Here is a 24,879-nt window from a genome sequence, read left to right as displayed (position 1 = left end):
ATGCATTGTCTGCCTGTGTGACTGTGCATGTACTGAAGCTGGATAGTGTAATATCTCAAAAGTTGGTATGGGGATGTATTTAAGCTACACAGAGTGTGATGACTCGAAAGTTGGTGATATCTCTGTGCTGTTTATGTTTGTGTCACATGTGCCAATCAACTACAGGAAATCCCCCAGGGGGGTCAACACTCTTTGGCGGGTTTTTGCTTGGTTACCAGAGGGTACCAGCCTTTGCAGCATCTTTTCCCTTCCAAGCTTCATGTATATCCTCTTGCTATTCTTTTTCCCCTCCCTTGGGGAATATGTCTGAGGTGTTATTGGGAATGTTCCACATTGTCTGTCACTGACGTAAGAACAGTCTCACCACTGTTTTTTGCTCCCTTTTCCTTTCTTTGTTTCCCTTCTCCTCTTGTTCCTCTGCTTTGGTGTTTGAGGTTCCTCTCTTTCTTCTTCCTCCCTGTGTGCTCCTGAAGGCTGAACCCTGTGTCTGATCCATAACAGGTGACTGGGTAATGCGTAATACCAACCCCGGGTTGACAGATAGGGTTTGCACGTACCCCCCTGGTACAAGTCAGGCCCAGGGAGGGGCGATTGCCTGAGCTGCAACCCTCCTAAATTGCCAATTGGTTCCTCTGTCGGGTGTTCGGGAGGTGTGGCTTGAGGTGTGAACAATCACCTAAGGCAGGTGCGCACCCTTGTGAAGGGAGTCCCCAGTTGGTAGGAGCATCATTGGAGACACTGGCAATCATGGGGAATTTTCTCACAATGAGCCAATCATCTTCACAATCAATGCCTACGAAACATAAACGTAATGAGGCTTCCCACTGCACCATGGTTCCTTCTAGTCTCACGTATTTGGGGGGGGGGGGGGGGGGGGAATAATGAAATGACCATATGGCATTGTTGGTTGGAAGGCCCCATTCAGGGGAGATCAGCTGCCATATTGCAAGTCCTTTATAGCTTACGCCACATTGGCGACTTGCAAGTCAATGATGATGAAGGTTACACAACACCCACTCCCCTGCCAGGAATCGAACCCAGGCCTCCTGCGTCCTAGGTGGTAACACTACGGAGTCATACACACATACTGAAGATGGTCAGTCCTTCGCCATGGTAAATCCATTTATTATTCAGAAAGGTGTTGATGCAATTGCTGACCCTGTGAAATCCTGCTCTCGTTTACGGAATGGCACTTTGCTTTTGGGGACTATTTCTGATTCTCAGGGACAACAACTGCTTGCTGCCTCGCTTCTCCACGGCTACCCTGTTCGTGTCAAGGCCCATAGAACTTTGAATTATTCCCATGGTGTTATTTACACTAGGCTGTTCGATGGTCCAACCAAGGCTGAAGTTCAATCTTACCTCTCTGCTCAGGGTGTCATTGCCATCCATCGGTTGATGAAAAAGGTAGATTCCTCCTTAGTGCCCACCCACACTCATTTTCTAACCTTTGATAGAAAGGTGCTTCTGTCCAAGATCAAAGCAGACTATGAAATTATCACAGTCCGACCACAAATTCTGAACCCAATGCACAGTATCATCATATCAACCACACTAGAATGTCTTGTCAACACCCAGCTAAATGGGTAACCTGTGGTAGGGATGTGCGTGAGGGTGATTGTCTGCCTCCTTCTCCCAGCTGTATCAACTGCAATGGCGGCTATGCTGCTGCCTCTCGGGATTTTCCCACGTATCTTGATGAGCGGGCTGTCCAAGAGATCCAGGTAAAGGAAAAAATGCCGTACCCAGTAGCTCACAAGTTACTGGCTAGTCGCAAACGCTGCGTTTTCCCATCTGGCACCTACGTGGCCACATAAACATGTGACCTCAAATTCAGCTCAGGTTGTGAAATCGCCCAGTGTCAAGGTATCATCGCCACCCCCTCACCCACGTGTGCAACAAGCCATCAAACTCTCGTCTCAAGAGGCAAAGCCATCAGCTACACAACCAGTAGGCCGGCAAGGACAGAAGGAATACTCAAGTGACGTCCCTCCAGCCAAACAACACCCGAACCTTCCTCTAACCATAAAGGATCGAAGAAGTCCACCAAAGGCAAACGGTCTTCACCTTCGCCGAGTTGAAGATCCTCTTCGACAGTGTTGTCACGTGTTACCTTAAGCCAGCCGGCCTCTGTGTCGCCGGTGCACACTGCCAACTGTTTTTCAGCATTGGATTCCACAGACTCACAGCACAAGTAAGCCGATGCTTCTGTGGACCCCATGGAGCAGGATCCTCCGCCTTCTGTGCCCTGTACTAGCGACTCTTCATAGGCCGTCACTCAGCAGCCACCGAGATAACACCCCTACATCTCTTCCTCATAGTGACTCTCCTCCAATGGAACATTCTCTGCCTTTGGTCCTACAAAGAGGATTTATGGCTGCTTTTAGCATCGCAGAATCCCCTTGTACTCTGCCTTCATGAAATGAAATTTTGACTTCACGACTGCTTTGAGTTTTCACATTTCTTCCCAGTTCATTTTGACCTTCCCCCTGAGGTCGGCATTCCATCTCATGGGGGCGTCATACTGCTGATATGGAATGACATTCATAGTCACCCCATCTCCCTGACTACTGATCTTCAAACTGTTGCAGTTCGCCTTTTCCTTCCCCACCTGACTTTTTCCCTCTGTACTATTTATGTCCCTCCGTCATTCGATGTCACCAGGGCAGACTTCCCTCAGCTTCTTGGGCAGCTACTTCCCCATTTCTGCTACTCAGTGACTTTAATGTGCATAATTCCCTTTGGTTTCTCCCAGAACCTGTGGAGAGGTGCCCTCTTGGCTGATCTTCTTAATCAACTCAACCTCTTCTGCCTTAACACCGGAGCACCCACTTTCCTTTCCAACTCCTCACACACCTGTTCCCATTTGGACCTAGCCTCCTGCACTGCCCAGCTTGCCCATTGTCTTGAGTGGTCCATTCTTTCTGATGCTTACTTGTGTGACTGTTTCCCATGTGCTGTCCGTTTGCTGACTCCTACCCCACCCACGTGCACACCCAAATGGGAGCTTACTAAGGATGACTGGTGGCTTTACTCCTTCATAGCGACCTTTTAAGAACAAGATTTCCCCAGTCGTGATGAGGATGGCAAACTGTATTCATTGTAAACAGATGCATGCAAAGTATCTTCGTGTTCTTCGGGACAGCAAAAAAGCTAGCTGGATTTCATTCACTAGTTCTTTTAACAGTTCCACGCCTTCCTCTGTCATATGGGCCAACTTCCACTGGCTCTCTGGGACTAAGATCCATTCACCAATTTCCGGCCTGACAGTAGCAAACAGTGTTATTGTGGACCCTATTGCTATCTCCAACACCTTGAGCTGCTATTTTGGGGAAGTTTCGAGCTATCACCCTGCCTTCCTCCATCAGAAATGAGCAGAGGAGGCTCAGGCAATATCCTTCTCTTCTCAGAATCGTGAGCGCTACAATGCCTTTACTATGAGGGAGCTCGATCATGCTCTCAGTTTATGCCGATCCTCTGCCCTAGGGCCACTGTCCACGTTTAGATGTTGCAGCACCTTTCTCTTGCGGGCAAGCACTTTCTGCTTAATACATACAATCACATCTGGGCAGAGGACGCAGTTCCCAGACTTTGGTGTGAAGCCTCTGTCATACCCATACCTAAGACCGGTAAGGACAAAAATCTTCCTTGTAGCTACTGCCCCGTCTCTCTCACCAGCTCCATCTGCAAAGTGATGGAACATATAATTCATGCCCGGCTGGTATGATGGTTCAAGTCTCGCAATTACTAACAAATGCACAATCTCCGGCTCCCTTTTTGTTGAAGATTTTGCCACCTATTGCACTTCTCCATGGATCTGTCTCACTGAGTGGCATCTTCAGCGGTGTCTTGATTATCTTTACTCCTGGAGCATCGACAGTGGCTTTCGTTTTTCCACTGATAAAACCATCTGTATGAATTTCTGGCAGTGCAAATAGTTTCTCCCACCATCTTTACATCTTGGACCTGTTGCCCTTCCATTCATTGAAACTACAAAATTACTGGGGCTCATGCTCTCTTGGTCTTCCCATGTGTCTTACCTGGTAGCCTGCTGTTCGTGGTTCCCCAGTGTTCTAAGTGTCCTCAGCGCTACTTCCTAGGGTGCTGATTGGGCCACCCTCCTCCGTTTGTACCGGACCATTGTCCATTTGAAACTTGACTGTGGGTTTTTTGTTTATACCTTTGCACGTCCATCTCTCTTATGCCGTCTCAACACTATCCACCATCGTTGCATCAGTTTGGCCACTGGCACCTTTTACACTAGCCTGGTTGAGAGTCTGTATGCAGAAGTTGCCGAACTACTGCTGCCCTACTGCCATGACATCCTCTTCAGCAGATATGCATGCCGTTTGTCTGCCATATGTGGCCACCCATCCTTCTTTGATTATTCCTTTCATCGCGAGTATGGGGCCCGCCCCTCTTCTCTCTTACATCCTGGAGTCTGCTTTTGGCACTTGCTACCGTGGCTTAACTTCACCCTACCTGCAACTTTCCTGGTGGTTGTGAACCCTTTACCACCTTGGTGTCACGAAGTGACCCATGTTAACCTTGGCCTTCATTTGCTTCCTAAGGACCCTACTCCAGCTTCACTCTGTCCCCTGCAGTTTACCAACCTTTGCGTGGAACTTCGCGATAATACCTTTGTGTACACTGATGGCTCTCGGACTGATTGTGGGGTCGGGTGTGCCTTTGCCATTGGTACCAGTGTCTTTCGATATCGGCTTCTGGCACACTGCTCAGTATTCATGGCCGAGTTCTTCACCCTGTATTAGGCCATGGAATACATCCGGCGACACCGATTTTTCAATTGTGTCCTCTGCTGAGACTCACTCAGCACCCTTCAAAGTCTATGTGCACTGTACACCACCCATCCCTTTGTGCAACGATTCCAGGAAAACTGTCACTTGCTCACTCTTGGTGGAACCACTGTGATATTATATGGTTTCTGGTCATGTTGGTCTGCCAGTAAACGAGGCTGCTGATGCTGCTGCCAAGGCTGCAGTCCTCGTACCTCAGCCTGCTAGTTCCTGTATTCCCTCTGATGGTCTCTATGTTTCTGTCTGTCAGGAGGTGGTGTTCCTTTGACATCACCAATGGTCCTCCCATCATGGGAATAAGCTCTGGCTTATTAAGCCTCTCCCAGAGACTTGCATGACCTCCTCTCGGCCCTCCCGCTGGGAAGAGGGCATTTTAACTTGGCTGTGTATTGGACACTGCCTTTTTAGCCATCATCATTTAATAAGTGGTGCTACCCCACCACTTTGCACACAATGTGCCAAAGTTTTAACTGTCCGCCACTTCCTTACGGAATGCCCATTTTTTTAACTGTTTACATTCCCGCTTGGGTTTGCCATCTGAGTTAATGGTCATTTTAGCAAATGACGTGCAGGCTGTTCACCATGTTTTACTTTTTATCCGCTAAAGCAATATGGCGAAGGTCATTTAATTTTTAGTTTTGTATCTCCGTTTCTGTATGGTGTCTTTTTTTTAGCCCTTTCTCTACGTCCCTGTTTTTAGCTATCTTCTCTCATGTCAATTGGGACTGATGTATAGTCGTTTTTTAACTCGTCTCTGTCTTTGTGTACTATAGTTTTGTCTTGGGTGCGTATGACACCAGTTATTTTTGTGCCCTACAGCAAAACAAAACAAACAAACAACAAACTACAGGAAAAAGGAAGCCTTTCCTCACAGTTGTTTACTGTTATATGCAGGAATTGAGTTGTTGTATGTAATATTAAATGTAGTATAAATGCTCAGTTTCAGTAAGGTAGACTGGGATGAATCAAAACAACGCTTACCCAATCTTGCCATCTGTTTTTGTTCCTGAAGCGATTTAAGGAGTCTGTACCTTTCTGTTTCATGGTTACTGATTTAAATTGTGCTTCTCCCATACCTAATTACCTCAATGTCAACAGGCTAAGCCCTAAACTTCCTTCCTTCCTGCGCTTCTGATGAGTATGCATTTGTTGTTTTACCATCTGCCTTTGTTTTCTAGTGTTATTGATTCTTTTCCAAGCTTTTGCTGTCTCAGTAGCAGGAAGGATATGACTTTCAGTTGTTGGTATATGATTTACAATTTCATCATCTATTTTTTAATGGCGTAAAAACCTCAAATGAGTCATGAAATGAAGAATTCCACATATCAGCTATGAATCGGAACAGCAATTATGAGGTTCTCCATCTAGATAGTGTAATAGATGACAAACGTTTCTATAGATAATTGATGTCAAGCAATTCTTATACACAGTACAGTATTTTTAGTAGAAAAATACTTGATGAATTGAAACTTCCTGGCAGATTAAAACTGTGTGCCAGACTGAGACTCAAACTCGGGACCTTTGCCTTTCGCGGGCTAGTGCTCTACCAACTGAGCTACCCAAGCACGACTCACGCCCCATCCTCACAGCTGTAATTCCGCCAGCACCTCGCCTCCTACCTTTGTACCCATGAAGTATATTAATATAGCCATATTATACACAGGAATGGAAGGAAGTCAGTTATCATAGAGCTTTCAGTGAGGCATTTATCATAGATAGCAATGCAGTTTCATTCCGTGTTTGGCAGAGATTTAAAATTGATGGTTTGAACACCAATAAGGTTAGTGTTGATTCAGGACCATTGGCTCAGAAACATTAAGGTGTAATTAGTATTTCGATACATTCTGCATACAGGATCAGTGGATTTCATATGTCAGTGCATGCTATGCTTTTTATGAATAAACTCCTATGAAATAAAATGGCATTCATGTACTGAAATCTCTTGTCAATGTTTCTTAATATAGTTATCATTATAGTTACTAGCAAACATGGCTGCAACAAGTGACTCTTACTTGACAAAGCAAACATTACATCCAGCTTTTGGGGAGGGGGACTAACGACGTCACATGAGGACTGCCATGTTCCAGTACAAACTAGTGTGTGTTGTTACCTCTTACTGTAAGCATGGAAAGTAATCACAGTAAATGTCCTTTTAGGTTGGCACAAATTAATTTTAAGAAAAGGAAAGAGTAACTGTGCTGATGCAGAAGGTGATGTAATGTGGAAGGAAAAAGTCAAATTTTAATAAGTCAAAGGTATGTAATTTATGAAAAGATTAACATAATTTATGAAAGGAAGAACACAATGCTAACAGAAGTGGGAGTCGGGCATCTTCATCAAAGCAGCAGCAGGAGTAGGAGGAGAAGAGGAAAAATAAGAAGAAGAAAAAACAACAAATTGCACACAATAAGTGTTCCATTGATGATGTGGGTAAATGTGTTACAATGCAGCAGTATCTGTGAATACCGAACAGCTTTTATTGCAGAGAATGGGAATTGTAGGCTAACATGGAAAATCTGAAACAAATTTTGCTGTGTATGGGATTTTATATGAACAGCTGGAGAATAAACAAGTCACCATATGCAAATGAGAGAATATAAATGATATTTTCATTTTTTCACAAAAAAGATTTTAACTTCATTCAAATTATGTAATGAATAAATACTAGCCAAGTGAAGAATGTTGTCAGGCAATAGTGCCGATCAACAGTTAATTTGGTACTTGAAGGTGGTGACAGCTTTTGTTCCAGGTTCACTTTTCATATACGATTCAAAAAGCAAACCAGAACTGTCATTCAGAAATGAATAGAAAAAATTTACAGTTTTACCTCCTAGAAGCATATTTATTTTTTATGATGCTCCATATCACAACAATTAGGAGAATAAACCATCCTTTTTTTAATTTGTTACAATGTAAAATACAGTCTTGGCTGGCCAGTAATCGCACATTATAAACCATACTTAAGGAAAGTCAAACTTCTGACACTTTTCAAGAAGCACCAAGTTTCTCCTGGTTAATCTATTGACAAAATTTTGTGAGAAGACAGATTTTCCTCTCCAACTGCATCCATAACATTCAGGCCTAAACGCCTTAGAATTGATTTGGAATATAGCAAAGGGTAAAATCCACAGTTTTAATATGCTATACACCTCACTCCATTGAGGAGAGAGCCACCACTACTATATGCCCGTGAAATGGCAGATGACAAACAGATAGACACAGGTGGGAAAGGTAGGTAGTTCTATAGATACTGCCGGCACAGCTGTATTACAAGCTCAAGATAATATAAAAATATATATACCTCCTGTACTAGTACTTCTTCTAAAGTGCTATTTAATTCAATTGCATGTGTAGTAGGCTCTTCCACAGTGCTGGCCTTGTGATGTTGGCTGTGCTCCATACAGTGCTTCTGCTTCAGCATTATTGTAGGGTGGGGCAGATATGTACACATGCATCTATCTGGTAACTGAGCAGAGGCCATTTTGTAATGGTAGAAATCAACAAAAGTCCAGGACTGTCTGATTTTTGCCGTGTCCTCGCCCAAACGTCAAGAGGGATGCGTATGATGCAGTAGTTGTGGGGAGTACCTAGTGAACACTGCAGGGAAGTGGTAAGTGACTTCTGCTGAGGTTTAGCACTATTCACTATTTCTCCAACTCTTCAAGCCATGACTAGCTAGTCTGTCATGGCTAGCATTGCTGAAGACCCATCTGCCATATGAAAGTTCCAGAGACATCAACACTCTGGCCTGGTTAAAAGTATATTTGGAGTAATGATCTCAGCAAACTGCCAATGGGCACACTTAGTTGCCCAAATGTCTGCTCCCTGCTGCATAAAGTTTGGCTACATTGATAAAAGCAAGAACATTAGACACCAACACCTTCTCCTATTTTTATTTAAGAGAAACATATAACAGAACTCCAGAATTTGAAGTCAGGCTAGTTGAGCTGAAAGTGAGGTTACATAGGATCAAGTGAGGAGACATAAGGGTTACCAGAAATGTGGAAAGATAAACAAAGGCCAAATTGAATTAAAATCGGGATGTGTTTTTTATTATGGAGGAACAAAATGAGGACATTCATGTGCAGGCTTCATTGCAAACAAGAAAATTCAAAACTGTATCACAGTTATTAAAGGGAGCTCTCACAGAATAACATGATCCATGCGATACATAAGCAAAAAACGTGTCCTGTGGAAATCATTCAAATGTATGCACCAATGTGCTTAAATTCCAGTGAGGCAAAACAAAACACCTCCACAGATATGTACATAAATTGATAGGTGACAGCAAATTCTACTACAAGATGATGATAAGGCATAATGGGAAAGTAGGACAAAATGTAAAGAGCAATTCTTTTGTGAGAACCTTGGGGTATGATACAAGGACAGAGTGTTTACAGTAGTAGAATTTGCCAAGACTAACAACTTGATTGCCCTTAACACGTTCTTTAAGAAGAAAACAAATAGAGAATGGATTTGGCAAGGACCAAATGCAAATAAAAATGATATTGACTATATTTTATCAAACAGTAAATAAATTGTACAGGATATGACGTTGCTAAACACTTCCACACTGCAAATTATCACAGACTTGAAAGAAGCAGGGTAACAGTAGATGCAAAGCTAGAAGAAAATGCTTATTGCATAATGTGAGCAATAATATAGATGATTAGAATTTTTAAGAATAGAAATGTTTATGTATTAAATTATTCAACAAAAGGGTAATTATTTAACAAAGATACTTATGTAAACACAAGAGCATGTAGAAGCTTCAAAAGAAAACAAAGGGAACAAAGCAGCAATAAAAAAGAATGGGGCAGTTTCTAACTAACAATAAGTTGATAGACTGTGTTGAATTAAGAAAAACTTTTGATATTACCGCAGGTTGTTGTGAGAAGTTACACTGAAAATTTGATGGGATAAACAAAGTATGAAGAAAAAATATTAATTTATATGTTGTTGTTGTTGTGGTCTTCAGTCCTGAGACTGGTTTGATGCAGCTCTCCATGCTACTCTATCCTGTGCAAGCTTCTTCATCTCCCAGTACCTACTGCAACCTACATCCTTCTGAATCTGCTTAGTGTATTTATATGTAGTAAACTATAAATTTTATCTGTAAACTTGCAGACTGCTTAGTAACAAGAGGAAATTGTACAGCTATTCCAAGATTTCCTTAAACATTCATGTAGTGTAGTTCGTGAGATTAATGGGAGAGAGAGAGATTTGTAGTAGTGGAATTCCTGAAATAATGTCAGGTGTGATGTATAAAGCCACTAAAGGTGTGAAGAAAGGACGATATCTGGATATGTTAGCATTTCAATAGAAGTGGTTAAAGCCGGAGGAAAAGTAGTACAAGAGGAACTTGCAACTAATCTGTTGTATGTGTGCTGGGAGCTAATCAGCCTCTTCTCCATAATGTACGAGATATTCAATAAAATCAGCATCCAATTACATATGAAATACTGTAGAACATACAAAATATTGTGCTTTGAATTTGTAATTATGAAGCCGTTTTATGAAGAAATGATAGAAGACTCAGGTAACATCAGTAGCACCTACATATAAAAGACATTGGATTTTAATCTAGGAAAGGGAACATGCTGACTGTAGGAAGTAATGGTGATGGAGAGAAGTGTGCATGATAAACACTGTAGGGGGAAACTGAAGCTCAAATGCAGTAACCAGGTTTGTGACGAAGCAAGCTGGGATATTTTAATTCCCCTCTTGTCTCGCCATTTGCCTCCTTAAATTAATTTTTTCACTTTTAACAATTTACCATTAACAAACATGAATATAATCAGAATTTTCATAAAAGATAAACGTTGGCCATCAGTTTTAAAGAATTTAACCAGATCTAATTTTGCGCTTAGTTTCGTGTATGTAATTGATTTCCCAATTTATTTTGACTATTCCTAGTTAGTATCTTTCATTATAGGGCGAAATCAGTAATTGTTTCATAACTTAAATTCTACAGTTGACTTATGAACAAATATAAATTCTGTATTAATTTTAAATATTTGGAAGACCAAATGCTAGTAATCTTAAAGTATCTATTTGGCTCTAGTCGGAAACATGTCAGCAGAGCCAGCCCTTAATTAATTCCAAAGTAATTAACAGTTTTGTCAAAAGTGCTGTTTGTGTAACTATATATGTTAATTTTATCATTTAAACAAATAATTCGGCCTAATCCTTGTAGTAGAAGAAATTGTTAAAAAGACAGAATTTTTCGATGTAGTCAGTTAATTTAATGAGTTAAGTTTTAATTGTAATTCCTGTAAATTAAACTTCAAAAAATGTGTAGTTTCAGCACCTATTATTGTGAGGATATATAAGGGCCAGTTTTTTGGTCGTGAGACAGTCAGTCCATGGCCGAGTTTTAGACGAGGAACCTGTGTTTGTTAGAATGACAACAATGCATTAACTTAACAGTGAAATAAGTGTTACACCAATAGGCTGTGTGATAAAGCAATGACAGTGTCTGTTCCATACATACCTGATTATTCTGAAAGAACTGTGAACTTTGTGGTTAGGGTTTTACTGCTTGTAGATATTCAGTAGTAAACTATTGTAGCAGTATGTGGAGGTTTGCCTGCAAACTATTAATGAGGCTTAACAAAAGTTAAACAATAGTGCACTGGCCAAATAACTGTATTATTGGGGGGTTGTGAACAGTGAAATTAAAGAACTGTGAAACACAACTGTACACCTGTCTGCTACATTATTTACAGTAGTCAGTGTCGGAATTACATGCCCCATTTTTCAGCCAGTGTAGCAACAGAGGACATCAACACCAAGGACAGTCAACGAAGGAAAAAAAAAAACAGCAGACATAACCGCTACAGGTTCCATTGGATGTGGACTGCATTAGTTACACACAGATGAAGCCACTTGCACAGGATAGACTAGCATGGAGATTTGTATCAAACCAGTTTTTTGACTGAAAATCACAACAGTGATACATAGTGCAATATCTACTTGAAAGTTATGTGTGAAATTGTAAAGCAGAACAATGAACATGATTTATCACTTTGTTTGAGATTTACAGATTTTGTGAATTATTTTGACTCAGTTTAAACAAAATATATGCTAGCAGCCGTTGAAAGTAAGGCATCATCAGCCTATGTGAGTATACTGAAGAATAATAAGTGAAGACTACCTTCCATTATTCATCATGTCAGCAAGAAATTTAGAAATGAAAGGAATTTGACAAGGATTTTCTATATCACCAAAATATTCTCGGCAGTCGTAAGGGAAGATTTCAGACTTTTCAACTGAAGAACTAAAGAATGAATTTGTATTGCATGTACATATGTTCGCTGATAACATTTTACCTTTTGCAAATAAATTTCAAAAATGGAAAAACATAAGAGAATATATTTGAAAGTGGGCCTGAAAATCAGCTATAATAAGGTGGAAATAATGTGTAATCAATATGGCAAATGGAAAGTAGTATAAATTAACAATGAAGTCAAAGAATCATTTGGTGAAAACAGAAAAGTGGATCTGGAAATATGTCGGAGTGTGAGACATAGCAATTTGGGGTTTAACCCATCTGTTATGTTTTCTGCTCCCAAGAATAAAAAATTGTTTCTGCTTTTTCATGCTGTATTTGCTATACAGGTGCACACACAATGTATCTTCTGTACAGGAATGTATGAAACTGCTGTCACAAAAATTCACTTTTGCACTTGTTTATATCTATGCTTCTGATTGCAACACTGCAACTAGTTTTACTGAAAGCATTAGAAATTAAAAGATAAAGATAATTGAAATGGGACCAACATTGTGAGCAAACAATCAGTAGAGGAGGTAGTGTGCCACTCTTTCAAAAGCAGACAGACACTCCTAACTTCCTGAGAACATGGACAGAATTATCTGAAATTAATTAACTTAAGAGAGATTTTTCTTAAAGACTGCAAGATTCTGAACTTTGGCAATATAATTTCATTGCTGTATTTTTTCTAAATCAGATGACACCTCCAATTAATGATCCAGTCAGTAATAAAGATTTTGACTAATTTAGAATCATAACATTTATTTCAAGATGGATGCCATCTTCATAAATAGGGGATTTCAGAAGCCTCATAATAATACAGTCCAAAAAATGGAAACTCCAGACTGGAATGTTAACAACATAAGGAAAAGGATAGATTGCTACTTACCTTGAAGATGTAATAACATACATGACAACAACACTAGAAATAAAAATAGTTACTTTAGGCAAAGAATAAAGTTAAAAATAACAGATCACAGCCCATACATCAGTGGTCAAATTTGGTTTAACAAATTGCCAAAAGACTTACGTGCCTATGGTGGAAATATCTTTAAAACGAAACTCAAATTATTCCTGGCAAAGAAATGTTTGTACTCTGTCTGAATTCTAAGTTGAAAACATGTAATCTTATAGTTTGTATCAGAAATTAGAAATATTTTAGTTGTCTACCTACTTCTGTGACACTACATTCCCTTCGTGTGTTTGTATTATAGTCTTGCTAATTTATATCAACTATTTGTTTTGTTTGTATTTTAAGAACATCTTCATAATTATGTAAACAACACTGACATTTGCAATAGTCATCATTTTTGTAAAACAATAAACTGGTAGCCAAGATCGCAGGAATTCTTTTTATTCCATGATTACCAGTTTCGGCGAAACTAAAGCCGCCATCGTCTTATCTTAGGACATATATAGGTTACAACATCACGGCAAACCACGGTGATATTAATAGTTGCCTATAACACGCAGGCCTTACAAAATTGTCATAAGAAGCACATAGGCATCCAAGAGAGATGACATTATAAATGTTTTTTAAATATTTATATTAAAATATTTATATTTATAATTGTTGTATGAAGCACATAGGCATCCAAGAGAGATGACATTATAAATGTTTTTTTTAAATATTTATATTAAAATATTTATATATTAAATATTTATAATGTCATCTCTCTTGGACACCTAGGTGCTACTTACGACAATTTTGTAAGGCCTGCGTGTTATAGGCAACTATTAATATCACCATTGCTTGCCGTGATGTTGTAACCTGTATGTGTCCTAAGATGCGATGATGGCAGCTTTAGTTTCGCCAAAACCGGTAATCGTGGAATAAAAAGAATTCCTGTGATCTTGGCTACCAGTTTATTGTTTTACAAGCACCTAGATCGCTCCCACAGGAGCACAATGTGCTCCCTATGTCATCATTTTTGTTGACTCTATGCAAAAAAATTAAATAAATAAATAAATAGTAATCTATCCCTTTCCTTATAATGTTTATAATAAAGTTCCATGTACTTTTTTAGATTATTAACCTAAAACATTTTTCATAAACCAAACAATAGTAGTCTTAGAGTTTGTGCCAAATAGTAGAATCTAACTAACAGAATTACAAAGCATTATGTAACTTCATAATTCACATCAGGTTCTTACATCTGTATTTATACTGGGTGAAAATTAATAAAACTGATAAACAGCAGGGACGGATTCCTGAGTGAAAATGGAAGCAAAAAAGGTCCTATGAACATGAGTCCAGAAATGCGTTGTCACCAAATGACAGTCCTTCTGATCCCACTTTGTGTGTTCCTTGTGTATTGTCGGCCACTGTGGACGAGCAGTTCTAGGTGCTTCAGTCTGGAACCACGTGACCGCTGTGGTCGCAGGTTCAAATCCTGCCTCGGGCATGGATGTGTGTGATGTCCTTATGTTAGTTAGCTTTAAGTAGTTCTAAGTTCTAGGGGACTGATGACCTCAGATGTTAAGTCCCATAGTGCTCAGAGCCACTTAAACCATTTGAACCTTGTGAATGTAGACTGTGTGATTGGTACAGCATACTGTAAGCAGCAAAATGGTCTGGTATTCATGTCAGGAACAAGCAGAGGTGATGTCTGTGTTTGGCCAGTCAGATGGAAATGATCAAGAGGCAGCAGAGCTATACCAAAATAAGTGCCCCGAGAGACACCAATGACATCACACAACATTTCAAGCCCTTTTGGGCTTTTGTGTTATCCTGTGCCCTTTCAGACAGATGAACATGCAGGGAGGCAGCAGACAGTGTGTACACGAGATTTGGAGCTTATACTAGGGTTTGTCTCACTATCTAGTAGAACCCAGTTCTTCAAATCTGGTGTGTGTGCACCGTCTGCTGCCTCCCTGCAAGTTCATCTGTCAGAAGGGACCCATGATCACACAAACACCCAAAAACGTTTTGAAATGTTGTGTGATGTGGTTGGTGCGTGTGAGGGTACATGTTTTGGTACAGCCACGCTGCCTCTCGATCATTTCCATCTGCTTAGATTAGATTAGATTTACTTTCATTCCAATTGATCTGTAGTGAGGAGGTCCTCCAGGATGTAGAATATGTCAGAAAAACAACAATACATGACAAATATTTACAACTAAAACAAATAAGCTAATGTACCATTCCACAGGTCCCACGTGAAATGATTGTCATTTTTTAATGAACACTATATGAAAGAGTCATTTTACAAATACTAATGCACTGAATCTAAAATAAAAAAGTTTTTTATTTGTTTATAAGGTAATAAATGTGCAATACAACTACTATAATACTTATGTACAATGAACACATTGCTGCACTGAAATGGTGCAAAAGTTAGATTGTACTTACACACACACACACACACACACACACACACAATGAACACATTACTGCACTGAAATTGTGCAGAAGTTATAATATCACACAGAGATTAGATAGATTAGATTAGATTAGTACTTGTTCCATTGATCATGAATATGAAACTTCGTAATGATGTGGAACGCGTCATGTTAATAAAAGGTGTCCATACAAGATATTACATTACACAAAATATTACATGACACTTAACTTTTTTTGTGGGGGTTGGGAAATTACCCACTTACCATATCCAAAAATTCACACAAATCAGTTAGCTCTACTGAGAAATTCATTAATGGAGTAGAAGGGGTTGGCCACCAATAAATCCTTTAGGCTTCTCTTAAACTGAATTTCTTTGGTTGTTAAGCTTTTTATGGCTGCTGGCAAGTTATTGAAAATGTGTGTTCCTGAATAATACACACCTTTTTGTACAAGACTAAGTGACTTTAAATCCTTGTGTAGATTATTCTTATTTCTAGTATTGATTCCATGAATTGAGCTGTTGGTTTGAAAAAGTGATATATTTTCAATGACAAATATCATTAATGAATAAATATATTGGGAAGCAGTAGTTAGTATCCCTAGTTACCTAAACAGGCTTCTGCAGGATGTTCTTGAGTTCACACCACATATAACTCTTACTGCACGTTTTTGTGCCCAGAAAACTTTAGCTTGGCTTGATGAATTACCCCAAAAAATAATCCCATATGACATGGAATGAAAGTAAGCTTAGTATGCCAACTTTTTCATTTTTATGTCCCCAATATCTGACACAATTCACATTGCAAATAGAGATTTGTTAAGGTACTTCAGCAGTTCTGTGGTGTGCTCCTCCCAGTTGAATTTATTATCAAGCTGTAATCCCAAGAATTTAACACTGTCCACTTCTTCTATCTGCTTGTTATCGTATGTTAGGCATATACTCGTGGGACACTCCTTACAAGTTCTGAACTGCATGTGGTGTGTTTTTTCAAAGTCTAGTGACAAAGAATTGGCTAGGAACCAGTGATTAATGTCCACAAATATTTTATTAGCTGATCTTTCTAAGACTATAATTGATTTGCTATTTATTGCAATGTTTGTATCATTGGCAAACAAAATGAACTTGGCATCTGGTAATGTTACTGATGAAAGGTCATTGATATACACAAGAAAAAGTAGGGGCCCCAAAATGGAACCTTGTGGGACCCCACAAGTAATTAATTCCCAGTTGGATCATGCCTGATAGCTTGATACATGTCTCTTTCCTAATAACACCCTTTGTTTCCTGCCAGAGATATAAGATTTGAACCATTTTGCAGCATTTCCTGTTACACTATAATATTCTAATTTAAGTGTAGATAGCCTTCTCAATATCAGAACCTTTTAGAAATCCAAACTGTGACTTTGACAGTATGTTATTTGAGATAAGATGGTTATAAAGCCGATTGTACATTACTTTTTCTAAAATTTTTGAGAATGCTGGCAACAGTGAAATTGGACGGAAATTTGATGCTATTTCTTTATCTCCCTTCTTAAACAGTGGCCTAACTTTAGCATATTTCAACCATTCAGGAAATATTCCACTGATAAACGACTGGTTACACAGATAGCTTAATATGTTACCTAGCTCAAAATCACATTCTTTAATTAACTTTGTTGATATTTCATCATATCCACTAGATGTTTTTGAATTTTAAAGATTTTATGATGGACATTATTTCTGCTGGGGTAGTGAGGGCCAAATTCATATTATGGAAGTTACTTGAAATTTCTGGTCTGAGGTATTCCATAGCAGCAGCTACCAAACCTGACAACCCCATCTTTTCAGTTACAGTTATAAAATGTTTCTTAAAAAGTTCTGCAACACTATACACATCTGTCACCAATGTATCATTTACTCTTAATGCTATTTGTTCCTCTTCATGTCTGGTTCCACCAGTGTCCTCCATCACTACATCATGTGTTGTCTTTATTTTGTTATCTGATATGACTATCTTTTCCTTATAATACATTTGCTTTGATGTCCATATTACAGTCTTTAATATTTTGCAGTATTTCTTGTAATGTGCTATAGCATCAACATTGGAACTGTTTTTGATTGACAGATACAGGCTCAAATGGCTCTGAGCACTATGGGACTTAACAGCTGTGGTCATCAGTCCGACAGATACAGTTTTCTTTTTGTTTTACATGATACCCCTATTCCTTGAGTAATCCATGGCTTCTTTGTAGACTTTGCTCTAACCTTGGTAAGTTTTGGGGGAAAACAGTATTCGAATAAGGTAAACACTTTATTAGCAAAAGTGTTATATTTTTCATTCATGCCATGAGCACTGTAAACATCAGTCCAGTGAATGTCTCTGAGGAGTGTCCTAAAATCATCAATTTTTGGCTTATTGATTACCCTCTTGAGCTCAGATGTAACAGATTTTATATCCTGTTCAGTATTAAACATTTAACAGAAGGAACTGCATGTCATGGTCTGAGAGCCATTGGCTGTTGGTTTTGTAATATAATTTTGATTAGATTAGATTAGATTTACTTTCATTCCAATTGATCCGTAGTGAGGAGGTCCTCCAGGATGTGGAACATGTCAGAAAAACAACAATACATGACAAATATTTACAACTAAAACAAATAAGCTAATGTACCATTCCACAGATCCCAAGTGGAATGATCGTCATTTTTTAATGAACACTAAGAGTCATTTTACAAATACTAATGCACTGAATTTAAAATAAAAAAGTTTTTTATTTATTTATAAGGTAATAAACATGTAATACAACTACTGAAATACTTATTTACAATGAACACATTACTGCACTGAAATGGTGCAGAAGTTAGATTATACTTACACACAACCACACACAACCACACACACACACACACACACACACACACACACACACACACACACACACACACAAATTTTCAGTGAACACATTACTGCACTGAAATTGTGCAGAAGTTATGTTGTACTTATATACAAATCAGTTGGTTTTACTAAGAAATTCATCAATGGAGTAGAAGGAGTTGGCCACCAATAAATCCTTTAGGCTTCTCTTAAACTGAATTTCATTGGTTGTTAAGCTTTTTATGGCTGCTGGCAAGTTATTGAAAATGTGTGTTCCTGAATAATGCACACCTTTTTGTACAAGACTAAGTGACTTTAAATCCTCGTGAAGATTATTCTTATTTCTGGTATTGATTCCATGAATTGAGCTGTTGGTTTGAAAAAGTGATATATTTTTAATGACAAATTTCATTAAGGAATAAATATATTGGGAAGCTGTAGTTAGTATCCCTAGTTCCATAAACAGGCTTCTGCAGGATGTTCTTGAGTTCACACCACATATAATTCTTACTGCACATTTTTGTGCCCGGAAAACTTTAGCTTGGCTTGATGAATTACCCCATATAAAGATATTATCAATGGTTATTTGTGAGCAATTGGCTATCCTAGTGGGAATTAAGTTGAATGATAGTGTTACTAACTCAAATAAGTTCGTATTGGGAGAGTCTTTAAGGAAATCTACATTGAAATCACCAGCAACCACTATTTCTTTGTTTTTGGTTGTTAAATGGGCCAGTACAGCTTCAGGGTGGTTTACGAACAGATTAAAGTTACCTGCAGGTGCTCGATATACTCTTAATATTATGAAGGATTTTTTGTGAAATTCTACTTCTGTTGCACATGCTTCCATATGCTATTGTAGGTAAAATTTATGAATGTCTATGTTCTTAAATTTATGACAGTTCCTGATGAATATGGCAACTCCTCCTTTCTCCATTTCTTATCTACAAAAGTGAGATGCTAACCTAAGCCCTGTAACACTTAAAAGTTCTATAGCAGTGGTCACATGATGTTCAGAGAGGCAGATTATGTCAGCTGGGTTTGAAGACTGTAATTCATCTACGCAGATAGTTAATTCATTAATTTTATTTCTCAGTCCTCGAATATTTTGATGCAATAACATTTTATTTTTATATAGTTTTTTGTTTGTCTTTCTATATTTAATGAAGATGTTTTGTTGGCTGACATTTCACATTGACTGAATTGAAATTGGTTAGAGTTAAAATATCTGCTGACTGTTGAAAATTCTTAACCAATAGCTGTTTATGCTGCTATAATTATGTTTTTTGGTTTCTTTCTCAAACTGAAGGTTTGTCTCAGTTCTAACCTCTCTTAAAATTTGGTTTCTTTCTGTCCTCACTACCTACCCTAAAAAAGGGTCTTTTCTGAACCATTTAACCACCGGTATTTTACCAATCATGACAGTGCCTCCCCCCCCCCCCCCCTTTAACTTTCCTGCTATTTTCCCAGTCAATTTACCCTTCCGCTTCCTGTAGAGGTGAAGGCCACGCCTAGTATAATCCCACCTATTGAGAGAATCAACAGGAACCACACTAATGTATGACCCTGCACCCGACATAAGCAGCCATTCCGTCTCCAAATTAACTCTCTTGACAGAAGAGTTCAAATGAGGTGGGTCATGGCGCCCAAGAACAGATACAAACTGAACACTAGTATGCTTCGATGCTGATGCAATCTTTGCCAGGTCACACTCTATACTGTACCCAGGATCTCTGTCAATACTGTTACCTTCTAACAGCTTTATCCAAAATTTTTGAGAAAGTAATGTATTCAAGAGTAGCTTCACATATCTGTAAAAATGAAGTACTAACAAAATGTCAGTTTGGTTTCCAGAAAGGTTTTTCAACAGAAAATGCCATATATGCTTTCACCAGTCAAATTTTGAATGATCTGAATAACCGAAAACCACCCATTGGGATTTTTTGTGATCTCTCAAAGGCTTTTGATTGTGTAAATCATGAAATTCTGCTAGACAAGCTCAAGTATTGTGGCATGAGTGGGACAGTGCACAAATGGTTTAATTCGTACCTAACTGGAAGAGTGCAGAAAGTTGAAATAAGTGGTTCTCGTAACATGCAAAGATCAGCACATTCCTCAAACTGGGGAACTATCAAGAATGGGGTTCCACAAGGGTCAGTCTTGGATCCTTTGTTGTTCTTATTATATATTAATGACTTGCCATTCTATATTCATGAAGAGGCAAAGTTAGTTCTCTTTGCTGATGATACAAGTATAGTAATCACACCTGAGAAACAAGAATTATCTGATGAAATTGTCAATACTGTCTTTCAGAAAATTACTAAGTGGTTCCTTGTAAACGGACTCTCACTGAATTTTGATAAGACACAGTACATACAGTTCCGTACAGTGAATGGTATGACGCCATTAATAAATATAGACCTTAATCAGAAGCATATAGCTAAGGTAGAATATTCCAAATTTTTAGGTATGTCCATTGATGAGAGATTAAATTGGAAGAAACACATTGATGATCTGCTGAAACGTTTGAGTTCAGCTACTTATGCAATAAGGGTCATTGCAAATTTTGGTGATAAACATCTTAGTAAATTAGCTTACTACGCCTATTTTCACTCATTGCTTTCATATGGCATCATATTTTGGGGTAATTCATCACTGAGGAATAAAGTATTTATTGCACAAAAGCGTGTAATCAGAATAATAGCTGGAGTCCACCCAAGATCATCCTGCAGACATTTATTTAAGGATCTAGGGATATTCACAGTAGCTTCTCAGTATATATACTCTCTTATGAAATTTGTTATCAACAACCAAACCCAATTCAAAAGTAATAGCAGTGTGCATAACTACAATACTAGGAGAAAGGACGATCTTCACTATTCAAGATTAAATCTAACTTTGGCACAGAAAGGGGTGAATTATACTGGCACTAAAGTCTTTGGTCACTTACCAAATAGTATCAAAAGTCTGACAGATAACCAACAAGTATTTAAGAAGAAATTAAAAGAATTTCTGAATGACAACTCCTTCTACTCCATAGAGGAATTTTTAGATATAAATTAAGAAAAAAAAATTATTAAAAAAATAATAAATAATAAAAAAAAATAAAAAAAACACACAAAAAAAATAAAGTTGTTATATTAACTTAAGTATGTTGTTAAATTAACCTAATTATGTCATGTATTGGAAAATTCGACTCGTTCCACATCATTACGAAATATCGTATTCATGATCCATGGAACTAGTATTAATCTAATCTAATCTAATCTAATCTAATGTCCCACCCACTATAACCACGGTGTCTTCCTTAGTGAAATCATTGCAAAGCGATCCTAAATCCTCTGTCACCTGCTCCAGACCAGCACTAGGTTTAAAAAAATTGGTGACCTGGTATTCTGATCCTAGTTCATCCTGCAAAAGTTGGCCAACACCTCTTCCATGGGAACTACCTAACAACAACACTTTCTTTCTCTTTACTGATTTCCCTACATTCTTACTTTTCAGTTGGCTGCTGAAAGTCTGTTGTGCCCTGTCTACACCTGCAACTGCTTGAGGCTCACCAGCTTCTAACTGAAGCAACAGGTCAAATCTGTTTTCCACATTCACCACAAAGCCGTACACAAACAATAACTCGGCTTGTTCCCTACCAGACCATTCTGCATTTACAGTACACTGTGTCAATCAGTCAGCTTGCAACACACAATGAACACATGGTACATCATCAGGGAAACTTTCATTCATCAGCACTATCCACCATGGCAATGATGCATTTCCAGCCACATGTTCGTAGGACCTTTTTTTCTTCCATTTCCAGTCAGGAACCCATCCCAGCAGTTCATCAGTGTATAGCCACCCCTACCTGAAAGTCAGCAGTCCACATCCATATATCGTTAACATATCTATATGTGATCATTTTGCTTAATTAACATCAGTGTGTCACCTCGTGGGGGATTCTGCATAGTACTATCTTTATGTTCACATTTCTGTGCCAGACAAAGTGAGATGCTGAATTTCAGTGTAATACAAGTAACTGCCAGGAGTATGAAACATTATGACTGGCTTTTGTGTTTAAAGAATCTCAGTTGAGCCAGTGGATATCCAACAAGAAGGAGTTAATGATCTGCAGACTATGTTTACTGGGCAGCAATACATATGCTGGTAACAATACTGTGAATTCATTCATGTGCACTGATACAATCCTTAACCTGTCATCCTTTTTATCTGCCACTGTGAACGTTAACCAAATCTGTGACATCACTTAGTAGTTGGGTGATTATTCTCCGTTAAGGTATTACAAAGGCACGAGATGCACTTCCTTTTACTTGGGTATACCGTGAATTGTGAAACTGGAACAAGTCAACTATAATGTAGTGCAAATATATTGAGATTAACCAACTTTAAAACTTCATTTCATGTCCAGGTTACATCATTTGGTTCTCTCATACCTGACATCAGTTCTCAGTATGTCATTTCAGTTCAACGAGACATAGGACTTCAAGATTCTTCAAAACCAAATGCAACATAATACCAGGTAAATGGAATGTTTGAAGTGGGAGTCATTAAAATCATAATTATGTGAAATGAGAAGGAACAGACATTTTGCCTAGACTGTGAAGGGCAGAAGAGGAGATGAAAATTAAGTGAATGATCAATTGGTTATATATTCATCTATCTTCACAGATGCTTGTACATATTTATAACTTTTATTATAACAATGAAAGATGCATAACAATTTTGATGCAACTGAGAAAACTAATTTGCTATTGCAGAGAATTCAGTTGTCTGGCTTCATAATTACGTCTGTGCATGAAATTATGAAGATATTTCCAGGCAGCATGTCATGGACAATAAGATATATGGTAATATTCCCTTTGTGTGTATTTGTGTTTTGAATCCTGAATTGATGTACTACTTTCTACACTGTCTGCATGTCTTTAGTTAAGCTTTTCTCGCTTGTTTATGAAAGAGATGAGTTAAAACTATCCTAGTGCTATGACCTCAAGACCAAATGATCTGCAAATGTTGATCATATTTTTCAGTAGTGTTATTGTTCACAACAACTTAATACCTGTGTGTAGAACAGTAAATAAAGTGTTCTGTCATGAAGTGTTTAATCACTAAAGTGCGCGTCATTTATGACGGCGGCCGAGTTTAGGTTCGTTCTGCACATCTGACGTCACAAAACACAGTCAGCCAATGAACAGAGAATGACGTTGCCAGAGCTTGACTGCAGTACAGAGCACGGACACTCTGCCTGCAGTTTTAGAAACGTTCAGTCATAAATAAAGTAACTGAATGAAAGCAATGTCTTGATAGCCAAATTTCTTTTATAGAAAGTTTGGAAAAAGCATTTTTTATACCAGTTGCTTCATATTCTATTAATTAATTAAACCAAACAAGCAATAAGCCTCCTAATTCGGGCGATAGCAAGGAAAGGTTTTTGTATCATTCTCACTAACCGCTTTTCCGCAATAAAGAACAGCGGTAATTGTTTATTTCCTATTGTACTTCGACAAAACGTGAGTAATTCATAGTCATACCAACAGTATGAAGGCTTTCATGACCGGATGACATATCTTCTGGTATACCTTCCGGGATGTAAGGTCGTGGTCCATGAAACTCTTCAGCTCCTAACGTTTCATCCAGAGCTGCACTGGACATCTTCAGACTCCTCCGGTGAGTCTTACATCCCGGAAGGTTTACCAGAAGACATACCAACAGTGTTTGCCGGTATTTTGCGTCCTAGTTCAAAGTCCTCCAGGAAATATATTGAACGATGAGCTGCGTTAGCGTAATGGTTAAAGTGCTTAGCTGGTAAGCGAAAGGTTCCGAGTTCAAACCTTGTTATGTGCTTAATATTTTCTTTATTTAAAAACAATATCAAAGTGTCTTACTTCATGAATTTTATTCGTTTGAGTGTATTTTTTTGAAGTTTCTAGTGGCAACTGGAATCAACCATACGGAAAGTAGACGCTATCGATTTTAACCTCTACAAACTCTTCAAAATTTCGTGCAGTGGTTTACTACATTTAATGCTGCACAATAACTGCGTTGAACATCGAAACAAAATTAAGTCATTTATGAGGGGAAGGTATCAGTCAAGAAGATGTGTAAAAATCAAATTTTTGGCCCAAATAGTTTTTGTGAAATCAAATGATAAAGTGTGTCAAAGCAGTTGAAACACCATGTGTCTGCACAGGCAAGCAGTGCAATGATGACAAAATCGCACACAGCATGGAATGCGGGGAGCACGTCTCTGTAGCAGCGAAAGGGTTAATGCGGCTGTGGTGGCTTTACTTCATAAACTGCGCACTCCCCCCTAAACGTAAGTTTGCTTGGCGCGTGCAACTGGCAACGCAGCAATCTCCCGTGTCTGGGCGGGCATGCACGAACCGCCAAGATAAAAGAATTGAACTATAGCTTGCTTGGATCCACCATATTCCTCAGACTCCTTCACCTCTCATGTTTTTCCCTTGTTGCAGTGCAACAAGCCCCTCCCGCAACTGTTTAGCAGCAAGTAATCACCAGTTTCTTAGCAAAAACCTAATTTCAATAATACCCGATCCACCTTATTCATAATAACTTAATGTTA

The 24,879-nt window shown here is 38.6% G+C and overlaps 1 protein-coding gene across 1 annotated transcript in view; it reads right to left on the bottom strand.

Moving 5' to 3' along the window:
• The window catches only part of LOC126100993 (uncharacterized), a 490,542-nt gene that overhangs the window by 5,574 nt on the left and 460,089 nt on the right, over positions 1–24,879 (bottom strand). The window lies entirely within an intron of this gene.

The sequence above is a fragment of the Schistocerca cancellata genome, chromosome 9 (genome assembly GCF_023864275.1).
Source record: "Schistocerca cancellata isolate TAMUIC-IGC-003103 chromosome 9, iqSchCanc2.1, whole genome shotgun sequence".
NCBI classification, from domain to species: Eukaryota; Metazoa; Arthropoda; class Insecta; order Orthoptera; family Acrididae; genus Schistocerca; species Schistocerca cancellata.
Note: the sequence above shows the minus strand (reverse complement) of the source record. Positions and strands in the feature narration are given on the sequence as shown.